This window comes from Castor canadensis, chromosome 10 (assembly GCF_047511655.1).
Source record: "Castor canadensis chromosome 10, mCasCan1.hap1v2, whole genome shotgun sequence".
In the NCBI taxonomy this organism is placed as follows: domain Eukaryota; kingdom Metazoa; phylum Chordata; class Mammalia; order Rodentia; family Castoridae; genus Castor; species Castor canadensis.
In genome coordinates, this window is record NC_133395.1 from 87,727,495 (window position 1) to 87,747,404 (window position 19,910).

At 67.8% G+C, this 19,910-nt stretch overlaps 9 non-coding genes across 9 annotated transcripts; all 9 read left to right on the plus strand.

The window, feature by feature from the left end:
• The first annotated feature begins 1,117 nt into the window (after nt 1-1,117).
• LOC141411618 (5S ribosomal RNA) lies at nt 1,118-1,236 on the plus strand. Its single transcript, XR_012436458.1, has one exon. It is a non-coding gene; the product is annotated as a 5S ribosomal RNA (ribosomal RNA).
• A 2,145-nt stretch (nt 1,237-3,381) lies between these two features.
• Nucleotides 3,382-3,500, plus strand: LOC141411619 (5S ribosomal RNA). Its single transcript, XR_012436459.1, has one exon. It is a non-coding gene; the product is annotated as a 5S ribosomal RNA (ribosomal RNA).
• A 2,145-nt stretch (nt 3,501-5,645) lies between these two features.
• On the plus strand, nt 5,646-5,764 carry LOC141411621 (5S ribosomal RNA). Its single transcript, XR_012436461.1, has one exon. It is a non-coding gene; the product is annotated as a 5S ribosomal RNA (ribosomal RNA).
• Nucleotides 5,765-7,911: 2,147 nt separating this feature from the next.
• LOC141411622 (5S ribosomal RNA) lies at nt 7,912-8,030 on the plus strand. Its single transcript, XR_012436462.1, has one exon. It is a non-coding gene; the product is annotated as a 5S ribosomal RNA (ribosomal RNA).
• A 2,145-nt stretch (nt 8,031-10,175) lies between these two features.
• Nucleotides 10,176-10,294, plus strand: LOC141411623 (5S ribosomal RNA). The gene has a single exon (XR_012436463.1). It is a non-coding gene; the product is annotated as a 5S ribosomal RNA (ribosomal RNA).
• A 2,145-nt stretch (nt 10,295-12,439) lies between these two features.
• LOC141411624 (5S ribosomal RNA) lies at nt 12,440-12,558 on the plus strand. The gene has a single exon (XR_012436464.1). It is a non-coding gene; the product is annotated as a 5S ribosomal RNA (ribosomal RNA).
• Nucleotides 12,559-14,703: 2,145 nt separating this feature from the next.
• Nucleotides 14,704-14,822, plus strand: LOC141411625 (5S ribosomal RNA). Its single transcript, XR_012436465.1, has one exon. It is a non-coding gene; the product is annotated as a 5S ribosomal RNA (ribosomal RNA).
• A 2,147-nt stretch (nt 14,823-16,969) lies between these two features.
• On the plus strand, nt 16,970-17,088 carry LOC141411626 (5S ribosomal RNA). Its single transcript, XR_012436466.1, has one exon. It is a non-coding gene; the product is annotated as a 5S ribosomal RNA (ribosomal RNA).
• Nucleotides 17,089-19,233: 2,145 nt separating this feature from the next.
• On the plus strand, nt 19,234-19,352 carry LOC141411627 (5S ribosomal RNA). Its single transcript, XR_012436467.1, has one exon. It is a non-coding gene; the product is annotated as a 5S ribosomal RNA (ribosomal RNA).
• The last annotated feature ends 558 nt before the right edge of the window (nt 19,353-19,910 follow it).

The window sequence follows — 19,910 nt, forward strand, 5'->3', positions numbered from 1 at the left end:
TCCTCTCCCCCACCCCACACACGAGCAGCCGAAGGACAAGAGGGTATGGCTGGGGCCTGAGCGGGAACAAGCGAAGCCTTGGTTTGCGGCCCCTCGGCCAACTGCATCAGGATTTTTGTCTGGGCTCGGAGGCCAGAGGATCTCTGCCATTTGCTAGCAGGGCCAGGGATGGCAGGAGGGTGGGTACGGGGCTCAGCCAGGGAGAGTTCTGCTGGCACGATCCTGTAGCACGTGGCCGCGTAGCACGGGGCCGGGTCTGAAGGAGGCCAAGCAGGGGCACAAGACCCAGCAGCGGCACAGGGAAGAGGCCCAGGGCACCCAGGAGCAGACGAGACCCGGGAGTCGTGCGTGCTTGGCGTGGCCGCGGGCCCCGTGACGCCCGAGGACTCGAGTGCTCAGCCCCGTGTAGTGGCCGCGAAGGCCTGCCTGGGAGAAACGCCCCGGGAGGCCGGCAGGAACCCGGGATCGGAAGGGATGTGGAGGGGCCCCGGGTCGGAGGAGATGGCTTTGGCTGTGTTTGGTTTTGTTTCTTCTTCCCAAGATCCCGGGTGTGAAAGGGGCCAGAGGTGAAGTCCTGGGCTGGAAAGCCTCACGATTCAGCCCCGCAGCCCCAGGCCCTGAGTGTGGAGGAGGGCGGAGCGGGTCGGCGAAGGGCGCGGCTGCCGTTTTCCTGATGGGCTGGAGGGGCAGTGGCGCTTTCCGGACGAAGAGGACCGGAAGGGTCCCCGAGACCTCCGCTGGGAGCCACGCACCCACCCAAGGATACGGCTCCAGGAGGCGACGGAGGAGGGCGGCTGCTTGCCCTGGCCCGAGCTGTGCGTCCCCCGCCTTGGCCACAGCAGTGGACATTCCCAGAAGAACAAGCGCCCGAGAGCACTGAGAAATTTTCCCCCGAGAAAACTTGACCCTCGTCCTGGCAGCAGGACACCTCGGGAAGAAAGCCACCCAGCGGCCACCTGGGCGAGACCGGCTGCCCGAGCAGGCGCACGGGGCCTCTGGCCGCTGGCCCCGGGCTGCCAGCCCCCACCCGGACTCCCAGCCGTGCCAGGAGAGCAGCGTGGAGACGCACGCCGGGGCCCTCGGCAGGCTCTTGGGGCTCCCGGAGGCGGCGGCTAGCGTCTACGGCCATACCACCCTGAACGCGCCCGATCTCGTCTGATCTCGGAAGCTAAGCAGGGTCGGGCCTGGTTAGTACTTGGATGGGAGACCGCCTGGGAATACCGGGTGCTGTAGGCTTTTGCTCCTCCCTCCCTCGCTGCTCCTTTTGTCTTCGGGGACTTCGCCACCACCCCCCCCACCACCACCACCACCCCCAGCACCACCACCACCACCACCACCACAACGACCCACCGTGACCACGACCCCGACCCCGTCCGGGCCACCCGCCAGACCCACGCACACCGAATCCTCACAGCTACGTCCCCGAATCCTCTCCCCTCCCCACACTCTCCTGGGGCGCGCGCCCGCGACACGGGTCACCAGCGAGGTTGGTCCCAGGCCACGTTGGGGACCGCTCCCCAACTGCCCTCCAGGCGGGCGGGGAGGGACGTGCGGAAGCCATGAGAAAGTGGGTCCTGCACCCCAGCGGGCCCCACAGTGGGACGCGCCACACCTGGGCTCGCCACAAGGTGGTGCACTGGGTCCAGGGCAAGACGCCAGGGGACAGAGAAGCAGGGAGCCTCAGTCGGGTGCTGCTCCACGTCGCGCTCCGTCGCTCAACCCAAGACAGGGCAGCCAGCGCGCGACCTCTACGTGGGATCCCGCCTCCCACGGCAGAGCCTGCGGTCACAGGGACAGAGGGCGCAGGCCGCCAGAGCTCCGGATGCCAGCGGCAGCTCCCCGTCCCGCTCAAAGGGAGGGAGGGCCGCCGCTGGCGCCCAGTCGCCTGTGCCACCCTCCGGGTCTCAAAGCACTCCTCAGTCAGCTCAAGGACCGGGGCCACCTGGCCTTCGGGGTCACATGGGCTTGGGCACGACGGAAGGGACCGCTTGCCCCCGTGGAACAGACATTCTCCCCGTGGACAACCTCAGGTGCCGGGACCCTCTGCTCCGCCTTGGAAAACCCACCTTCTGCAATGTATGCCCAACGCAATCAGGCCGAGCAGATTGACCCCCTCGGCCCGGCCCCAGTGTGTGATGGGGCTCTGTGCGTGAGGGCTTGCTCTTCCCCACCTACACCAGGCACGGCATCTAACACACACACACACACACACACACACCACGCAGAGACACCCAGACCACGCACGCACGCACGGGGACGCACCCTCCTCTCCCCCACCCCACACACGAGCAGCCGAAGGACAAGAGGGTATGGCTGGGGCCTGAGCGGGAACAAGCGAAGCCTTGGTTTGCGGCCCCTCGGCCAACTGCATCAGGATTTTTGTCTGGGCTCGGAGGCCAGAGGATCTCTGCCATTTGCTAGCAGGGCCAGGGATGGCAGGAGGGTGGGTACGGGGCTCAGCCAGGGCCAGTTCTGCTGGCACGATCCTGTAGCACGTGGCCGCGTAGCACGGGGCCGGGTCTGAAGGAGGCCAAGCAGGGGCACAAGACCCAGCAGCGGCACAGGGAAGAGGCCCAGGGCACCCAGGAGCAGACGAGACCCGGGAGTCGTGCGTGCTTGGCGTGGCCGCGGGCCCCGTGACGCCCGAGGACTCGAGTGCTCAGCCCCGTGTAGTGGCCGCGAAGGCCTGCCTGGGAGAAACGCCCCGGGAGGCCGGCAGGAACCCGGGATCGGAAGGGATGTGGAGGGGCCCCGGGTCGGAGGAGATGGCTTTGGCTGTGTTTGGTTTTGTTTCTTCTTCCCAAGATCCCGGGTGTGAAAGGGGCCAGAGGTGAAGTCCTGGGCTGGAAAGCCTCACGATTCAGCCCCGCAGCCCCAGGCCCTGAGTGTGGAGGAGGGCGGAGCGGGTCGGCGAAGGGCGCGGCTGCCGTTTTCCTGATGGGCTGGAGGGGCAGTGGCGCTTTCCGGACGAAGAGGACCGGAAGGGTCCCCGAGACCTCCGCTGGGAGCCACGCACCCACCCAAGGATACGGCTCCAGGAGGCGACGGAGGAGGGCGGCTGCTTGCCCTGGCCCGAGCTGTGCGTCCCCCGCCTTGGCCACAGCAGTGGACATTCCCAGAAGAACAAGCGCCCGAGAGAACTGAGAAATTTTCCCCCGAGAAAACTTGACCCTCGTCCTGGCAGCAGGACACCTCGGGAAGAAAGGCACCCAGCGGCCACCTGGGCGAGACCGGCTGCCCGAGCAGGCGCGCGGAGCCTCTGGCCGCTGGCCCCGGGCTGCCAGCCCCCACCCGGACTCCCAGCCGTGCCAGGAGAGCAGCGTGGAGACGCACGCCGGGGCCCTCGGCAGGCTCTTGGGGCTCCCGGAGGCGGCGGCTAGCGTCTACGGCCATACCACCCTGAACGCGCCCGATCTCGTCTGATCTCGGAAGCTAAGCAGGGTCGGGCCTGGTTAGTACTTGGATGGGAGACCGCCTGGGAATACCGGGTGCTGTAGGCTTTTGCTCCTCCCTCCCTCGCTGCTCCTTTTGTCTTCGGGGACTTCGCCACCACCCCCCCCACCACCACCACCACCCCCAGCACCACCACCACCACCACCACCACAACGACCCACCGTGACCACGACCCCGACCCCGTCCGGGCCACCCGCCAGACCCACGCACACCGAATCCTCACAGCTACGTCCCCGAATCCTCTCCCCTCCCCACACTCTCCTGGGGCGCGCGCCCGCGACACGGGTCACCAGCGAGGTTGGTCCCAGGCCACGTTGGGGACCGCTCCCCAACTGCCCTCCAGGCGGGCGGGGAGGGACGTGCGGAAGCCATGAGAAAGTGGGTCCTGCACCCCAGCGGGCCCCACAGCGGGACGCGCCACACCTGGGCTCGCCACAAGGTGGTGCACTGGGTCCAGGGCAAGACGCCAGGGGACAGAGAAGCAGGGAGCCTCAGTCGGGTGCTGCTCCACGTCGCGCTCCGTCGCTCAACCCAAGACAGGGCAGCCAGCGCGCGACCTCTACGTGGGATCCCGCCTCCCACGGCAGAGCCTGCGGTCACAGGGACAGAGGGCGCAGGCCGCCAGAGCTCCGGATGCCAGCGGCAGCTCCCCGTCCCGCTCAAAGGGAGGGAGGGCCGCCGCTGGCGCCCAGTCGCCTGTGCCACCCTCCGGGTCTCAAAGCACTCCTCAGTCAGCTCAAGGACCGGGGCCACCTGGCCTTCGGGGTCACATGGGCTTGGGCACGACGGAAGGGACCGCTTGCCCCCGTGGAACAGACATTCTCCCCGTGGACAACCTCAGGTGCCGGGACCCTCTGCTCCGCCTTGGAAAACCCACCTTCTGCAATGTATGCCCAACGCAATCAGGCCGAGCAGATTGACCCCCTCGGCCCGGCCCCAGTGTGTGATGGGGCTCTGTGCGTGAGGGCTTGCTCTTCCCCACCTACACCAGGCACGGCATCTAACACACACACACACACACACACACACCACGCAGAGACACCCAGACCACGCACGCACGCACGGGGACGCACCCTCCTCTCCCCCACCCCACACACGAGCAGCCGAAGGACAAGAGGGTATGGCTGGGGCCTGAGCGGGAACAAGCGAAGCCTTGGTTTGCGGCCCCTCGGCCAACTGCATCAGGATTTTTGTCTGGGCTCGGAGGCCAGAGGATCTCTGCCATTTGCTAGCAGGGCCAGGGATGGCAGGAGGGTGGGTACGGGGCTCAGCCAGGGCCAGTTCTGCTGGCACGATCCTGTAGCACGTGGCCGCGTAGCACGGGGCCGGGTCTGAAGGAGGCCAAGCAGGGGCACAAGACCCAGCAGCGGCACAGGGAAGAGGCCCAGGGCACCCAGGAGCAGACGAGACCCGGGAGTCGTGCGTGCTTGGCGTGGCCGCGGGCCCCGTGACGCCCGAGGACTCGAGTGCTCAGCCCCGTGTAGTGGCCGCGAAGGCCTGCCTGGGAGAAACGCCCCGGGAGGCCGGCAGGAACCCGGGATCGGAAGGGATGTGGAGGGGCCCCGGGTCGGAGGAGATGGCTTTGGCTGTGTTTGGTTTTGTTTCTTCTTCCCAAGATCCCGGGTGTGAAAGGGGCCAGAGGTGAAGTCCTGGGCTGGAAAGCCTCACGATTCAGCCCCGCAGCCCCAGGCCCTGAGTGTGGAGGAGGGCGGAGCGGGTCGGCGAAGGGCGCGGCTGCCGTTTTCCTGATGGGCTGGAGGGGCAGTGGCGCTTTCCGGACGAAGAGGACCGGAAGGGTCCCCGAGACCTCCGCTGGGAGCCACGCACCCACCCAAGGATACGGCTCCAGGAGGCGACGGAGGAGGGCGGCTGCTTGCCCTGGCCCGAGCTGTGCGTCCCCCGCCTTGGCCACAGCAGTGGACATTCCCAGAAGAACAAGCGCCCGAGAGCACTGAGAAATTTTCCCCCGAGAAAACTTGACCCTCGTCCTGGCAGCAGGACACCTCGGGAAGAAAGCCACCCAGCGGCCACCTGGGCGAGACCGGCTGCCCGAGCAGGCGCGCGGGGCCTCTGGCCGCTGGCCCCGGGCTGCCAGCCCCCACCCGGACTCCCAGCCGTGCCAGGAGAGCAGCGTGGAGACGCACGCCGGGGCCCTCGGCAGGCTCTTGGGGCTCCCGGAGGCGGCGGCTAGCGTCTACGGCCATACCACCCTGAACGCGCCCGATCTCGTCTGATCTCGGAAGCTAAGCAGGGTCGGGCCTGGTTAGTACTTGGATGGGAGACCGCCTGGGAATACCGGGTGCTGTAGGCTTTTGCTCCTCCCTCCCTCGCTGCTCCTTTTGTCTTCGGGGACTTCGCCACCACCCCCCCCACCACCACCACCACCCCCAGCACCACCACCACCACCACCACCACAACGACCCACCGTGACCACGACCCCGACCCCGTCCGGGCCACCCGCCAGACCCACGCACACCGAATCCTCACAGCTACGTCCCCGAATCCTCTCCCCTCCCCACACTCTCCTGGGGCGCGCGCCCGCGACACGGGTCACCAGCGAGGTTGGTCCCAGGCCACGTTGGGGACCGCTCCCCAACTGCCCTCCAGGCGGGCGGGGAGGGACGTGCGGAAGCCATGAGAAAGTGGGTCCTGCACCCCAGCGGGCCCCACAGCGGGACGCGCCACACCTGGGCTCGCCACAAGGTGGTGCACTGGGTCCAGGGCAAGACGCCAGGGGACAGAGAAGCAGGGAGCCTCAGTCGGGTGCTGCTCCACGTCGCGCTCCGTCGCTCAACCCAAGACAGGGCAGCCAGCGCGCGACCTCTACGTGGGATCCCGCCTCCCACGGCAGAGCCTGCGGTCACAGGGACAGAGGGCGCAGGCCGCCAGAGCTCCGGATGCCAGCGGCAGCTCCCCGTCCCGCTCAAAGGGAGGGAGGGCCGCCGCTGGCGCCCAGTCGCCTGTGCCACCCTCCGGGTCTCAAAGCACTCCTCAGTCAGCTCAAGGACCGGGGCCACCTGGCCTTCGGGGTCACATGGGCTTGGGCACGACGGAAGGGACCGCTTGCCCCCGTGGAACAGACATTCTCCCCGTGGACAACCTCAGGTGCCGGGACCCTCTGCTCCGCCTTGGAAAACCCACCTTCTGCAATGTATGCCCAACGCAATCAGGCCGAGCAGATTGACCCCCTCGGCCCGGCCCCAGTGTGTGATGGGGCTCTGTGCGTGAGGGCTTGCTCTTCCCCACCTACACCAGGCACGGCATCTAACACACACACACACACACACACACACACCACGCAGAGACACCCAGACCACGCACGCACGCACGGGGACGCACCCTCCTCTCCCCCACCCCACACACGAGCAGCCGAAGGACAAGAGGGTATGGCTGGGGCCTGAGCGGGAACAAGCGAAGCCTTGGTTTGCGGCCCCTCGGCCAACTGCATCAGGATTTTTGTCTGGGCTCGGAGGCCAGAGGATCTCTGCCATTTGCTAGCAGGGCCAGGGATGGCAGGAGGGTGGGTACGGGGCTCAGCCAGGGCCAGTTCTGCTGGCACGATCCTGTAGCACGTGGCCGCGTAGCACGGGGCCGGGTCTGAAGGAGGCCAAGCAGGGGCACAAGACCCAGCAGCGGCACAGGGAAGAGGCCCAGGGCACCCAGGAGCAGACGAGACCCGGGAGTCGTGCGTGCTTGGCGTGGCCGCGGGCCCCGTGACGCCCGAGGACTCGAGTGCTCAGCCCCGTGTAGTGGCCGCGAAGGCCTGCCTGGGAGAAACGCCCCGGGAGGCCGGCAGGAACCCGGGATCGGAAGGGATGTGGAGGGGCCCCGGGTCGGAGGAGATGGCTTTGGCTGTGTTTGGTTTTGTTTCTTCTTCCCAAGATCCCGGGTGTGAAAGGGGCCAGAGGTGAAGTCCTGGGCTGGAAAGCCTCACGATTCAGCCCCGCAGCCCCAGGCCCTGAGTGTGGAGGAGGGCGGAGCGGGTCGGCGAAGGGCGCGGCTGCCGTTTTCCTGATGGGCTGGAGGGGCAGTGGCGCTTTCCGGACGAAGAGGACCGGAAGGGTCCCCGAGACCTCCGCTGGGAGCCACGCACCCACCCAAGGATACGGCTCCAGGAGGCGACGGAGGAGGGCGGCTGCTTGCCCTGGCCCGAGCTGTGCGTCCCCCGCCTTGGCCACAGCAGTGGACATTCCCAGAAGAACAAGCGCCCGAGAGCACTGAGAAATTTTCCCCCGAGAAAACTTGACCCTCGTCCTGGCAGCAGGACACCTCGGGAAGAAAGCCACCCAGCGGCCACCTGGGCGAGACCGGCTGCCCGAGCAGGCGCGCGGGGCCTCTGGCCGCTGGCCCCGGGCTGCCAGCCCCCACCCGGACTCCCAGCCGTGCCAGGAGAGCAGCGTGGAGACGCACGCCGGGGCCCTCCTCAGGCTCTTGGGGCTCCCGGAGGCGGCGGCTAGCGTCTACGGCCATACCACCCTGAACGCGCCCGATCTCGTCTGATCTCGGAAGCTAAGCAGGGTCGGGCCTGGTTAGTACTTGGATGGGAGACCGCCTGGGAATACCGGGTGCTGTAGGCTTTTGCTCCTCCCTCCCTCGCTGCTCCTTTTGTCTTCGGGGACTTCGCCACCACCCCCCCCACCACCACCACCACCCCCAGCACCACCACCACCACCACCACCACAACGACCCACCGTGACCACGACCCCGACCCCGTCCGGGCCACCCGCCAGACCCACGCACACCGAATCCTCACAGCTACGTCCCCGAATCCTCTCCCCTCCCCACACTCTCCTGGGGCGCGCGCCCGCGACACGGGTCACCAGCGAGGTTGGTCCCAGGCCACGTTGGGGACCGCTCCCCAACTGCCCTCCAGGCGGGCGGGGAGGGACGTGCGGAAGCCATGAGAAAGTGGGTCCTGCACCCCAGCGGGCCCCACAGCGGGACGCGCCACACCTGGGCTCGCCACAAGGTGGTGCACTGGGTCCAGGGCAAGACGCCAGGGGACAGAGAAGCAGGGAGCCTCAGTCGGGTGCTGCTCCACGTCGCGCTCCGTCGCTCAACCCAAGACAGGGCAGCCAGCGCGCGACCTCTACGTGGGATCCCGCCTCCCACGGCAGAGCCTGCGGTCACAGGGACAGAGGGCGCAGGCCGCCAGAGCTCCGGATGCCAGCGGCAGCTCCCCGTCCCGCTCAAAGGGAGGGAGGGCCGCCGCTGGCGCCCAGTCGCCTGTGCCACCCTCCGGGTCTCAAAGCACTCCTCAGTCAGCTCAAGGACCGGGGCCACCTGGCCTTCGGGGTCACATGGGCTTGGGCACGACGGAAGGGACCGCTTGCCCCCGTGGAACAGACATTCTCCCCGTGGACAACCTCAGGTGCCGGGACCCTCTGCTCCGCCTTGGAAAACCCACCTTCTGCAATGTATGCCCAACGCAATCAGGCCGAGCAGATTGACCCCCTCGGCCCGGCCCCAGTGTGTGATGGGGCTCTGTGCGTGAGGGCTTGCTCTTCCCCACCTACACCAGGCACGGCATCTAACACACACACACACACACACACACACCACGCAGAGACACCCAGACCACGCACGCACGCACGGGGACGCACCCTCCTCTCCCCCACCCCACACACGAGCAGCCGAAGGACAAGAGGGTATGGCTGGGGCCTGAGCGGGAACAAGCGAAGCCTTGGTTTGCGGCCCCTCGGCCAACTGCATCAGGATTTTTGTCTGGGCTCGGAGGCCAGAGGATCTCTGCCATTTGCTAGCAGGGCCAGGGATGGCAGGAGGGTGGGTACGGGGCTCAGCCAGGGAGAGTTCTGCTGGCACGATCCTGTAGCACGTGGCCGCGTAGCACGGGGCCGGGTCTGAAGGAGGCCAAGCAGGGGCACAAGACCCAGCAGCGGCACAGGGAAGAGGCCCAGGGCACCCAGGAGCAGACGAGACCCGGGAGTCGTGCGTGCTTGGCGTGGCCGCGGGCCCCGTGACGCCCGAGGACTCGAGTGCTCAGCCCCGTGTAGTGGCCGCGAAGGCCTGCCTGGGAGAAACGCCCCGGGAGGCCGGCAGGAACCCGGGATCGGAAGGGATGTGGAGGGGCCCCGGGTCGGAGGAGATGGCTTTGGCTGTGTTTGGTTTTGTTTCTTCTTCCCAAGATCCCGGGTGTGAAAGGGGCCAGAGGTGAAGTCCTGGGCTGGAAAGCCTCACGATTCAGCCCCGCAGCCCCAGGCCCTGAGTGTGGAGGAGGGCGGAGCGGGTCGGCGAAGGGCGCGGCTGCCATTTTCCTGATGGGCTGGAGGGGCAGTGGCGCTTTCCGGACGAAGAGGACCGGAAGGGTCCCCGAGACCTCCGCTGGGAGCCACGCACCCACCCAAGGATACGGCTCCAGGAGGCGACGGAGGAGGGCGGCTGCTTGCCCTGGCCCGAGCTGTGCGTCCCCCGCCTTGGCCACAGCAGTGGACATTCCCAGAAGAACAAGCGCCCGAGAGCACTGAGAAATTTTCCCCCGAGAAAACTTGACCCTCGTCCTGGCAGCAGGACACCTCGGGAAGAAAGCCACCCAGCGGCCACCTGGGCGAGACCGGCTGCCCGAGCAGGCGCGCGGGGCCTCTGGCCGCTGGCCCCGGGCTGCCAGCCCCCACCCGGACTCCCAGCCGTGCCAGGAGAGCAGCGTGGAGACGCACGCCGGGGCCCTCGGCAGGCTCTTGGGGCTCCCGGAGGCGGCGGCTAGCGTCTACGGCCATACCACCCTGAACGCGCCCGATCTCGTCTGATCTCGGAAGCTAAGCAGGGTCGGGCCTGGTTAGTACTTGGATGGGAGACCGCCTGGGAATACCGGGTGCTGTAGGCTTTTGCTCCTCCCTCCCTCGCTGCTCCTTTTGTCTTCGGGGACTTCGCCACCACCCCCCCCACCACCACCACCACCCCCAGCACCACCACCACCACCACCACCACAACGACCCACCGTGACCACGACCCCGACCCCGTCCGGGCCACCCGCCAGACCCACGCACACCGAATCCTCACAGCTACGTCCCCGAATCCTCTCCCCTCCCCACACTCTCCTGGGGCGCGCGCCCGCGACACGGGTCACCAGCGAGGTTGGTCCCAGGCCACGTTGGGGACCGCTCCCCAACTGCCCTCCAGGCGGGCGGGGAGGGACGTGCGGAAGCCATGAGAAAGTGGGTCCTGCACCCCAGCGGGCCCCACAGCGGGACGCGCCACACCTGGGCTCGCCACAAGGTGGTGCACTGGGTCCAGGGCAAGACGCCAGGGGACAGAGAAGCAGGGAGCCTCAGTCGGGTGCTGCTCCACGTCGCGCTCCGTCGCTCAACCCAAGACAGGGCAGCCAGCGCGCGACCTCTACGTGGGATCCCGCCTCCCACGGCAGAGCCTGCGGTCACAGGGACAGAGGGCGCAGGCCGCCAGAGCTCCGGATGCCAGCGGCAGCTCCCCGTCCCGCTCAAAGGGAGGGAGGGCCGCCGCTGGCGCCCAGTCGCCTGTGCCACCCTCCGGGTCTCAAAGCACTCCTCAGTCAGCTCAAGGACCGGGGCCACCTGGCCTTCGGGGTCACATGGGCTTGGGCACGACGGAAGGGACCGCTTGCCCCCGTGGAACAGACATTCTCCCCGTGGACAACCTCAGGTGCCGGGACCCTCTGCTCCGCCTTGGAAAACCCACCTTCTGCAATGTATGCCCAACGCAATCAGGCCGAGCAGATTGACCCCCTCGGCCCGGCCCCAGTGTGTGATGGGGCTCTGTGCGTGAGGGCTTGCTCTTCCCCACCTACACCAGGCACGGCATCTAACACACACACACACACACACACACACCACGCAGAGACACCCAGACCACGCACGCACGCACGGGGACGCACCCTCCTCTCCCCCACCCCACACACGAGCAGCCGAAGGACAAGAGGGTATGGCTGGGGCCTGAGCGGGAACAAGCGAAGCCTTGGTTTGCGGCCCCTCGGCCAACTGCATCAGGATTTTTGTCTGGGCTCGGAGGCCAGAGGATCTCTGCCATTTGCTAGCAGGGCCAGGGATGGCAGGAGGGTGGGTACGGGGCTCAGCCAGGGCCAGTTCTGCTGGCACGATCCTGTAGCACGTGGCCGCGTAGCACGGGGCCGGGTCTGAAGGAGGCCAAGCAGGGGCACAAGACCCAGCAGCGGCACAGGGAAGAGGCCCAGGGCACCCAGGAGCAGACGAGACCCGGGAGTCGTGCGTGCTTGGCGTGGCCGCGGGCCCCGTGACGCCCGAGGACTCGAGTGCTCAGCCCCGTGTAGTGGCCGCGAAGGCCTGCCTGGGAGAAACGCCCCGGGAGGCCGGCAGGAACCCGGGATCGGAAGGGATGTGGAGGGGCCCCGGGTCGGAGGAGATGGCTTTGGCTGTGTTTGGTTTTGTTTCTTCTTCCCAAGATCCCGGGTGTGAAAGGGGCCAGAGGTGAAGTCCTGGGCTGGAAAGCCTCACGATTCAGCCCCGCAGCCCCAGGCCCTGAGTGTGGAGGAGGGCGGAGCGGGTCGGCGAAGGGCGCGGCTGCCGTTTTCCTGATGGGCTGGAGGGGCAGTGGCGCTTTCCGGACGAAGAGGACCGGAAGGGTCCCCGAGACCTCCGCTGGGAGCCACGCACCCACCCAAGGATACGGCTCCAGGAGGCGACGGAGGAGGGCGGCTGCTTGCCCTGGCCCGAGCTGTGCGTCCCCCGCCTTGGCCACAGCAGTGGACATTCCCAGAAGAACAAGCGCCCGAGAGCACTGAGAAATTTTCCCCCGAGAAAACTTGACCCTCGTCCTGGCAGCAGGACACCTCGGGAAGAAAGGCACCCAGCGGCCACCTGGGCGAGACCGGCTGCCCGAGCAGGCGCGCGGAGCCTCTGGCCGCTGGCCCCGGGCTGCCAGCCCCCACCCGGACTCCCAGCCGTGCCAGGAGAGCAGCGTGGAGACGCACGCCGGGGCCCTCGGCAGGCTCTTGGGGCTCCCGGAGGCGGCGGCTAGCGTCTACGGCCATACCACCCTGAACGCGCCCGATCTCGTCTGATCTCGGAAGCTAAGCAGGGTCGGGCCTGGTTAGTACTTGGATGGGAGACCGCCTGGGAATACCGGGTGCTGTAGGCTTTTGCTCCTCCCTCCCTCGCTGCTCCTTTTGTCTTCGGGGACTTCGCCACCACCCCCCCCACCACCACCACCACCCCCAGCACCACCACCACCACCACCACCACAACGACCCACCGTGACCACGACCCCGACCCCGTCCGGGCCACCCGCCAGACCCACGCACACCGAATCCTCACAGCTACGTCCCCGAATCCTCTCCCCTCCCCACACTCTCCTGGGGCGCGCGCCCGCGACACGGGTCACCAGCGAGGTTGGTCCCAGGCCACGTTGGGGACCGCTCCCCAACTGCCCTCCAGGCGGGCGGGGAGGGACGTGCGGAAGCCATGAGAAAGTGGGTCCTGCACCCCAGCGGGCCCCACAGCGGGACGCGCCACACCTGGGCTCGCCACAAGGTGGTGCACTGGGTCCAGGGCAAGACGCCAGGGGACAGAGAAGCAGGGAGCCTCAGTCGGGTGCTGCTCCACGTCGCGCTCCGTCGCTCAACCCAAGACAGGGCAGCCAGCGCGCGACCTCTACGTGGGATCCCGCCTCCCACGGCAGAGCCTGCGGTCACAGGGACAGAGGGCGCAGGCCGCCAGAGCTCCGGATGCCAGCGGCAGCTCCCCGTCCCGCTCAAAGGGAGGGAGGGCCGCCGCTGGCGCCCAGTCGCCTGTGCCACCCTCCGGGTCTCAAAGCACTCCTCAGTCAGCTCAAGGACCGGGGCCACCTGGCCTTCGGGGTCACATGGGCTTGGGCACGACGGAAGGGACCGCTTGCCCCCGTGGAACAGACATTCTCCCCGTGGACAACCTCAGGTGCCGGGACCCTCTGCTCCGCCTTGGAAAACCCACCTTCTGCAATGTATGCCCAACGCAATCAGGCCGAGCAGATTGACCCCCTCGGCCCGGCCCCAGTGTGTGATGGGGCTCTGTGCGTGAGGGCTTGCTCTTCCCCACCTACACCAGGCACGGCATCTAACACACACACACACACACACACACACCACGCAGAGACACCCAGACCACGCACGCACGCACGGGGACGCACCCTCCTCTCCCCCACCCCACACACGAGCAGCCGAAGGACAAGAGGGTATGGCTGGGGCCTGAGCGGGAACAAGCGAAGCCTTGGTTTGCGGCCCCTCGGCCAACTGCATCAGGATTTTTGTCTGGGCTCGGAGGCCAGAGGATCTCTGCCATTTGCTAGCAGGGCCAGGGATGGCAGGAGGGTGGGTACGGGGCTCAGCCAGGGCCAGTTCTGCTGGCACGATCCTGTAGCACGTGGCCGCGTAGCACGGGGCCGGGTCTGAAGGAGGCCAAGCAGGGGCACAAGACCCAGCAGCGGCACAGGGAAGAGGCCCAGGGCACCCAGGAGCAGACGAGACCCGGGAGTCGTGCGTGCTTGGCGTGGCCGCGGGCCCCGTGACGCCCGAGGACTCGAGTGCTCAGCCCCGTGTAGTGGCCGCGAAGGCCTGCCTGGGAGAAACGCCCCGGGAGGCCGGCAGGAACCCGGGATCGGAAGGGATGTGGAGGGGCCCCGGGTCGGAGGAGATGGCTTTGGCTGTGTTTGGTTTTGTTTCTTCTTCCCAAGATCCCGGGTGTGAAAGGGGCCAGAGGTGAAGTCCTGGGCTGGAAAGCCTCACGATTCAGCCCCGCAGCCCCAGGCCCTGAGTGTGGAGGAGGGCGGAGCGGGTCGGCGAAGGGCGCGGCTGCCGTTTTCCTGATGGGCTGGAGGGGCAGTGGCGCTTTCCGGACGAAGAGGACCGGAAGGGTCCCCGAGACCTCCGCTGGGAGCCACGCACCCACCCAAGGATACGGCTCCAGGAGGCGACGGAGGAGGGCGGCTGCTTGCCCTGGCCCGAGCTGTGCGTCCCCCGCCTTGGCCACAGCAGTGGACATTCCCAGAAGAACAAGCGCCCGAGAGCACTGAGAAATTTTCCCCCGAGAAAACTTGACCCTCGTCCTGGCAGCAGGACACCTCGGGAAGAAAGCCACCCAGCGGCCACCTGGGCGAGACCGGCTGCCCGAGCAGGCGCGCGGGGCCTCTGGCCGCTGGCCCCGGGCTGCCAGCCCCCACCCGGACTCCCAGCCGTGCCAGGAGAGCAGCGTGGAGACGCACGCCGGGGCCCTCGGCAGGCTCTTGGGGCTCCCGGAGGCGGCGGCTAGCGTCTACGGCCATACCACCCTGAACGCGCCCGATCTCGTCTGATCTCGGAAGCTAAGCAGGGTCGGGCCTGGTTAGTACTTGGATGGGAGACCGCCTGGGAATACCGGGTGCTGTAGGCTTTTGCTCCTCCCTCCCTCGCTGCTCCTTTTGTCTTCGGGGACTTCGCCACCACCCCCCCCACCAACACCACCACCCCCAGCACCACCACCACCACCACCACCACAACGACCCACCGTGACCACGACCCCGACCCCGTCCGGGCCACCCGCCAGACCCACGCACACCGAATCCTCACAGCTACGTCCCCGAATCCTCTCCCCTCCCCACACTCTCCTGGGGCGCGCGCCCGCGACACGGGTCACCAGCGAGGTTGGTCCCAGGCCACGTTGGGGACCGCTCCCCAACTGCCCTCCAGGCGGGCGGGGAGGGACGTGCGGAAGCCATGAGAAAGTGGGTCCTGCACCCCAGCGGGCCCCACAGCGGGACGCGCCACACCTGGGCTCGCCACAAGGTGGTGCACTGGGTCCAGGGCAAGACGCCAGGGGACAGAGAAGCAGGGAGCCTCAGTCGGGTGCTGCTCCACGTCGCGCTCCGTCGCTCAACCCAAGACAGGGCAGCCAGCGCGCGACCTCTACGTGGGATCCCGCCTCCCACGGCAGAGCCTGCGGTCACAGGGACAGAGGGCGCAGGCCGCCAGAGCTCCGGATGCCAGCGGCAGCTCCCCGTCCCGCTCAAAGGGAGGGAGGGCCGCCGCTGGCGCCCAGTCGCCTGTGCCACCCTCCGGGTCTCAAAGCACTCCTCAGTCAGCTCAAGGACCGGGGCCACCTGGCCTTCGGGGTCACATGGGCTTGGGCACGACGGAAGGGACCGCTTGCCCCCGTGGAACAGACATTCTCCCCGTGGACAACCTCAGGTGCCGGGACCCTCTGCTCCGCCTTGGAAAACCCACCTTCTGCAATGTATGCCCAACGCAATCAGGCCGAGCAGATTGACCCCCTCGGCCCGGCCCCAGTGTGTGATGGGGCTCTGTGCGTGAGGGCTTGCTCTTCCCCACCTACACCAGGCATGGCATCTAACACACACACACACACACACACACACACCACGCAGAGACACCCAGACCACGCACGCACGCACGGGGACGCACCCTCCTCTCCCCCACCCCACACACGAGCAGCCGAAGGACAAGAGGGTATGGCTGGGGCCTGAGCGGGAACAAGCGAAGCCTTGGTTTGCGGCCCCTCGGCCAACTGCATCAGGATTTTTGTCTGGGCTCGGAGGCCAGAGGATCTCTGCCATTTGCTAGCAGGGCCAGGGATGGCAGGAGGGTGGGTACGGGGCTCAGCCAGGGCCAGTTCTGCTGGCACGATCCTGTAGCACGTGGCCGCGTAGCACGGGGCCGGGTCTGAAGGAGGCCAAGCAGGGGCACAAGACCCAGCAGCGGCACAGGGAAGAGGCCCAGGGCACCCAGGAGCAGACGAGACCCGGGAGTCGTGCGTGCTTGGCGTGGCCGCGGGCCCCGTGACGCCCGAGGACTCGAGTGCTCAGCCCCGTGTAGTGGCCGCGAAGGCCTGCCTGGGAGAAACGCCCCGGGAGGCCGGCAGGAACCCGGGATCGGAAGGGATGTGGAGGGGCCCCGGGTCGGAGGAGATGGCTTTGGCTGTGTTTGGTTTTGTTTCTTCTTCCCAAGATCCCGGGTGTGAAAGGGGCCAGAGGTGAAGTCCTGGGCTGGAAAGCCTCACGATTCAGCCCCGCAGCCCCAGGCCCTGAGTGTGGAGGAGGGCGGAGCGGGTCGGCGAAGGGCGCGGCTGCCGTTTTCCTGATGGGCCGGAGGGGCAGTGGCGCTTTCCGGACGAAGAGGACCGGAAGGGTCCCCGAGACCTCCGCTGGGAGCCACGCACCCACCCAAGGATACGGCTCCAGGAGGCGACGGAGGAGGGCGGCTGCTTGCCCTGGCCCGAGCTGTGCGTCCCCCGCCTTGGCCACAGCAGTGGACATTCCCAGAAGAACAAGCGCCCGAGAGCACTGCGAAATTTTCCCCCGAGAAAACTTGACCCTCGTCCTGGCAGCAGGACACCTCGGGAAGAAAGCCACCCAGCGGCCACCTGGGCGAGACCGGCTGCCCGAGCAGGCGCGCGGGGCCTCTGGCCGCTGGCCCCGGGCTGCCAGCCCCCACCCGGACTCCCAGCCGTGCCAGGAGAGCAGCGTGGAGACGCACGCCGGGGCCCTCGGCAGGCTCTTGGGGCTCCCGGAGGCGGCGGCTAGCGTCTACGGCCATACCACCCTGAACGCGCCCGATCTCGTCTGATCTCGGAAGCTAAGCAGGGTCGGGCCTGGTTAGTACTTGGATGGGAGACCGCCTGGGAATACCGGGTGCTGTAGGCTTTTGCTCCTCCCTCCCTCGCTGCTCCTTTTGTCTTCGGGGACTTCGCCACCACCCCCCCCACCACCACCACCACCCCCAGCACCACCACCACCACCACCACCACAACGACCCACCGTGACCACGACCCCGACCCCGTCCGGGCCACCCGCCAGACCCACGCACACCGAATCCTCACAGCTACGTCCCCGAATCCTCTCCCCTCCCCACACTCTCCTGGGGCGCACGCCCGCGACACGGGTCACCAGCGAGGTTGGTCCCAGGCCACGTTGGGGACCGCTCCCCAACTGCCCTCCAGGCGGGCGGGGAGGGACGTGCGGAAGCCATGAGAAAGTGGGTCCTGCACCCCAGCGGGCCCCACAGCGGGACGCGCCACACCTGGGCTCGCCACAAGGTGGTGCACTGGGTCCAGGGCAAGACGCCAGGGGACAGAGAAGCAGGGAGCCTCAGTCGGGTGCTGCTCCACGTCGCGCTCCGTCGCTCAACCCAAGACAGGGCAGCCAGCGCGCGACCTCTACGTGGGATCCCGCCTCCCACGGCAGAGCCTGCGGTCACAGGGACAGAGGGCGCAGGCCGCCAGAGCTCCGGATGCCAGCGGCAGCTCCCCGTCCCGCTCAAAGGGAGGGAGGGCCGCCGCTGGCGCCCAGTCGCCTGTGCCACCCTCCGGGTCTCAAAGCACTCCTCAGTCAGCTCAAGGACCGGGGCCACCTGGCCTTCGGGGTCACATGGGCTTGGGCACGACGGAAGGGACCGCTTGCCCCCGTGGAACAGACATTCTCCCCGTGGACAACCTCAGGTGCCGGGACCCTCTGCTCCGCCTTGGAAAACCCACCTTCTGCAATGTATGCCCAACGCAATCAGGCCGAGCAGATTGACCCCCTCGGCCCGGCCCCAGTGTGTGATGGGGCTCTGTGCGTGAGGGCTTGCTCTTCCCCACCTACACCAGGCACGGCATCTAACACACACACACACACACACACACACCACGCAGAGACACCCAGACCACGCACGCACGCACGGGGACGCACCCTCCTCTCCCCCACCCCACACATGAGCAGCCGAAGGACAAGAGGGTATGGCTGGGGCCTGAGCGGGAACAAGCGAAGCCTTGGTTTGCGGCCCCTCGGCCAACTGCATCAGGATTTTTGTCTGGGCTCGGAGGCCAGAGGATCTCTGCCATTTGCTAGCAGGGCCAGGGATGGCAGGAGGGTGGGTACGGGGCTCAGCCAGGGAGAGTTCTGCTGGCACGATCCTGTAGCACGTGGCCGCGTAGCACGGGGCCGGGTCTGAAGGAGGCCAAGCAGGGGCACAAGACCCAGCAGCGGCACAGGGAAGAGGCCCAGGGCACCCAGGAGCAGACGAGACCCGGGAGTCGTGCGTGCTTGGCGTGGCCGCGGGCCCCGTGACGCCCGAGGACTCGAGTGCTCAGCCCCGTGTAGTGGCCGCGAAGGCCTGCCTGGGAGAAACGCCCGGGGAGGCCGGCAGGAACCCGGGATCGGAAGGGATGTGGAGGGGCCCCGGGTCGGAGGAGATGGCTTTGGCTGTGTTTGGTTTTGTTTCTTCTTCCCAAGATCCCGGGTGTGAAAGGGGCCAGAGGTGAAGTCCTGGGCTGGAAAGCCTCACGATTCAGCCCCGCAGCCCCAGGCCCTGAGTGTGGAGGAGGGCGGAGCGGGTCGGCGAAGGGCGCGGCTGCCGTTTTCCTCATGGGCTGGAGGGGCAGTGGCGCTTTCCGGACGAAGAGGACCGGAAGGGTCCCCGAGACCTCCGCTGGGAGCCACGCACCCACCCAAGGATACGGCTCCAGGAGGCGACGGAGGAGGGCGGCTGCTTGCCCTGGCCCGAGCTGTGCGTCCCCCGCCTTGGCCACAGCAGTGGACATTCCCAGAAGAACAAGCGCCCGAGAGCACTGAGAAATTTTCCCCCGAGAAAACTTGACCCTCGTCCTGGCAGCAGGACACCTCGGGAAGAAAGCCACCCAGCGGCCACCTGGGCGAGACCGGCTGCCCGAGCAGGCGCGCGGGGCCTCTGGCCGCTGGCCCCGGGCTGCCAGCCCCCACCCGGACTCCCAGCCGTGCCAGGAGAGCAGCGTGGAGACGCACGCCGGGGCCCTCGGCAGGCTCTTGGGGCTCCCGGAGGCGGCGGCTAGCGTCTACGGCCATACCACCCTGAACGCGCCCGATCTCGTCTGATCTCGGAAGCTAAGCAGGGTCGGGCCTGGTTAGTACTTGGATGGGAGACCGCCTGGGAATACCGGGTGCTGTAGGCTTTTGCTCCTCCCTCCCTCGCTGCTCCTTTTGTCTTCGGGGACTTTGCCACCACCCCCCCCACCACCACCACCACCCCCAGCACCACCACCACCACCACCACCACAACGACCCACCGTGACCACGACCCCGACCCCATCCGGGCCACCCGCCAGACCCACGCACACCGAATCCTCACAGCTACGTCCCCGAATCCTCTCCCCTCCCCACACTCTCCTGGGGCGCGCGCCCGCGACACGGGTCACCAGCGAGGTTGGTCCCAGGCCACGTTGGGGACCGCTCCCCAACTGCCCTCCAGGCGGGCGGGGAGGGACGTGCGGAAGCCATGAGAAAGTGGGTCCTGCACCCCAGCGGGCCCCACAGCGGGACGCGCCACACCTGGGCTCGCCACAAGGTGGTGCACTGGGTCCAGGGCAAGACGCCAGGGGACAGAGAAGCAGGGAGCCTCAGTCGGGTGCTGCTCCACGTCGCGCTCCGTCGCTCAACCCAAGACAGGGCAGCCAGCGCGCGACCTCTACGTGGGATCCCGCCTCCCACGGCAGAGCCTGCGGTCACAGGGA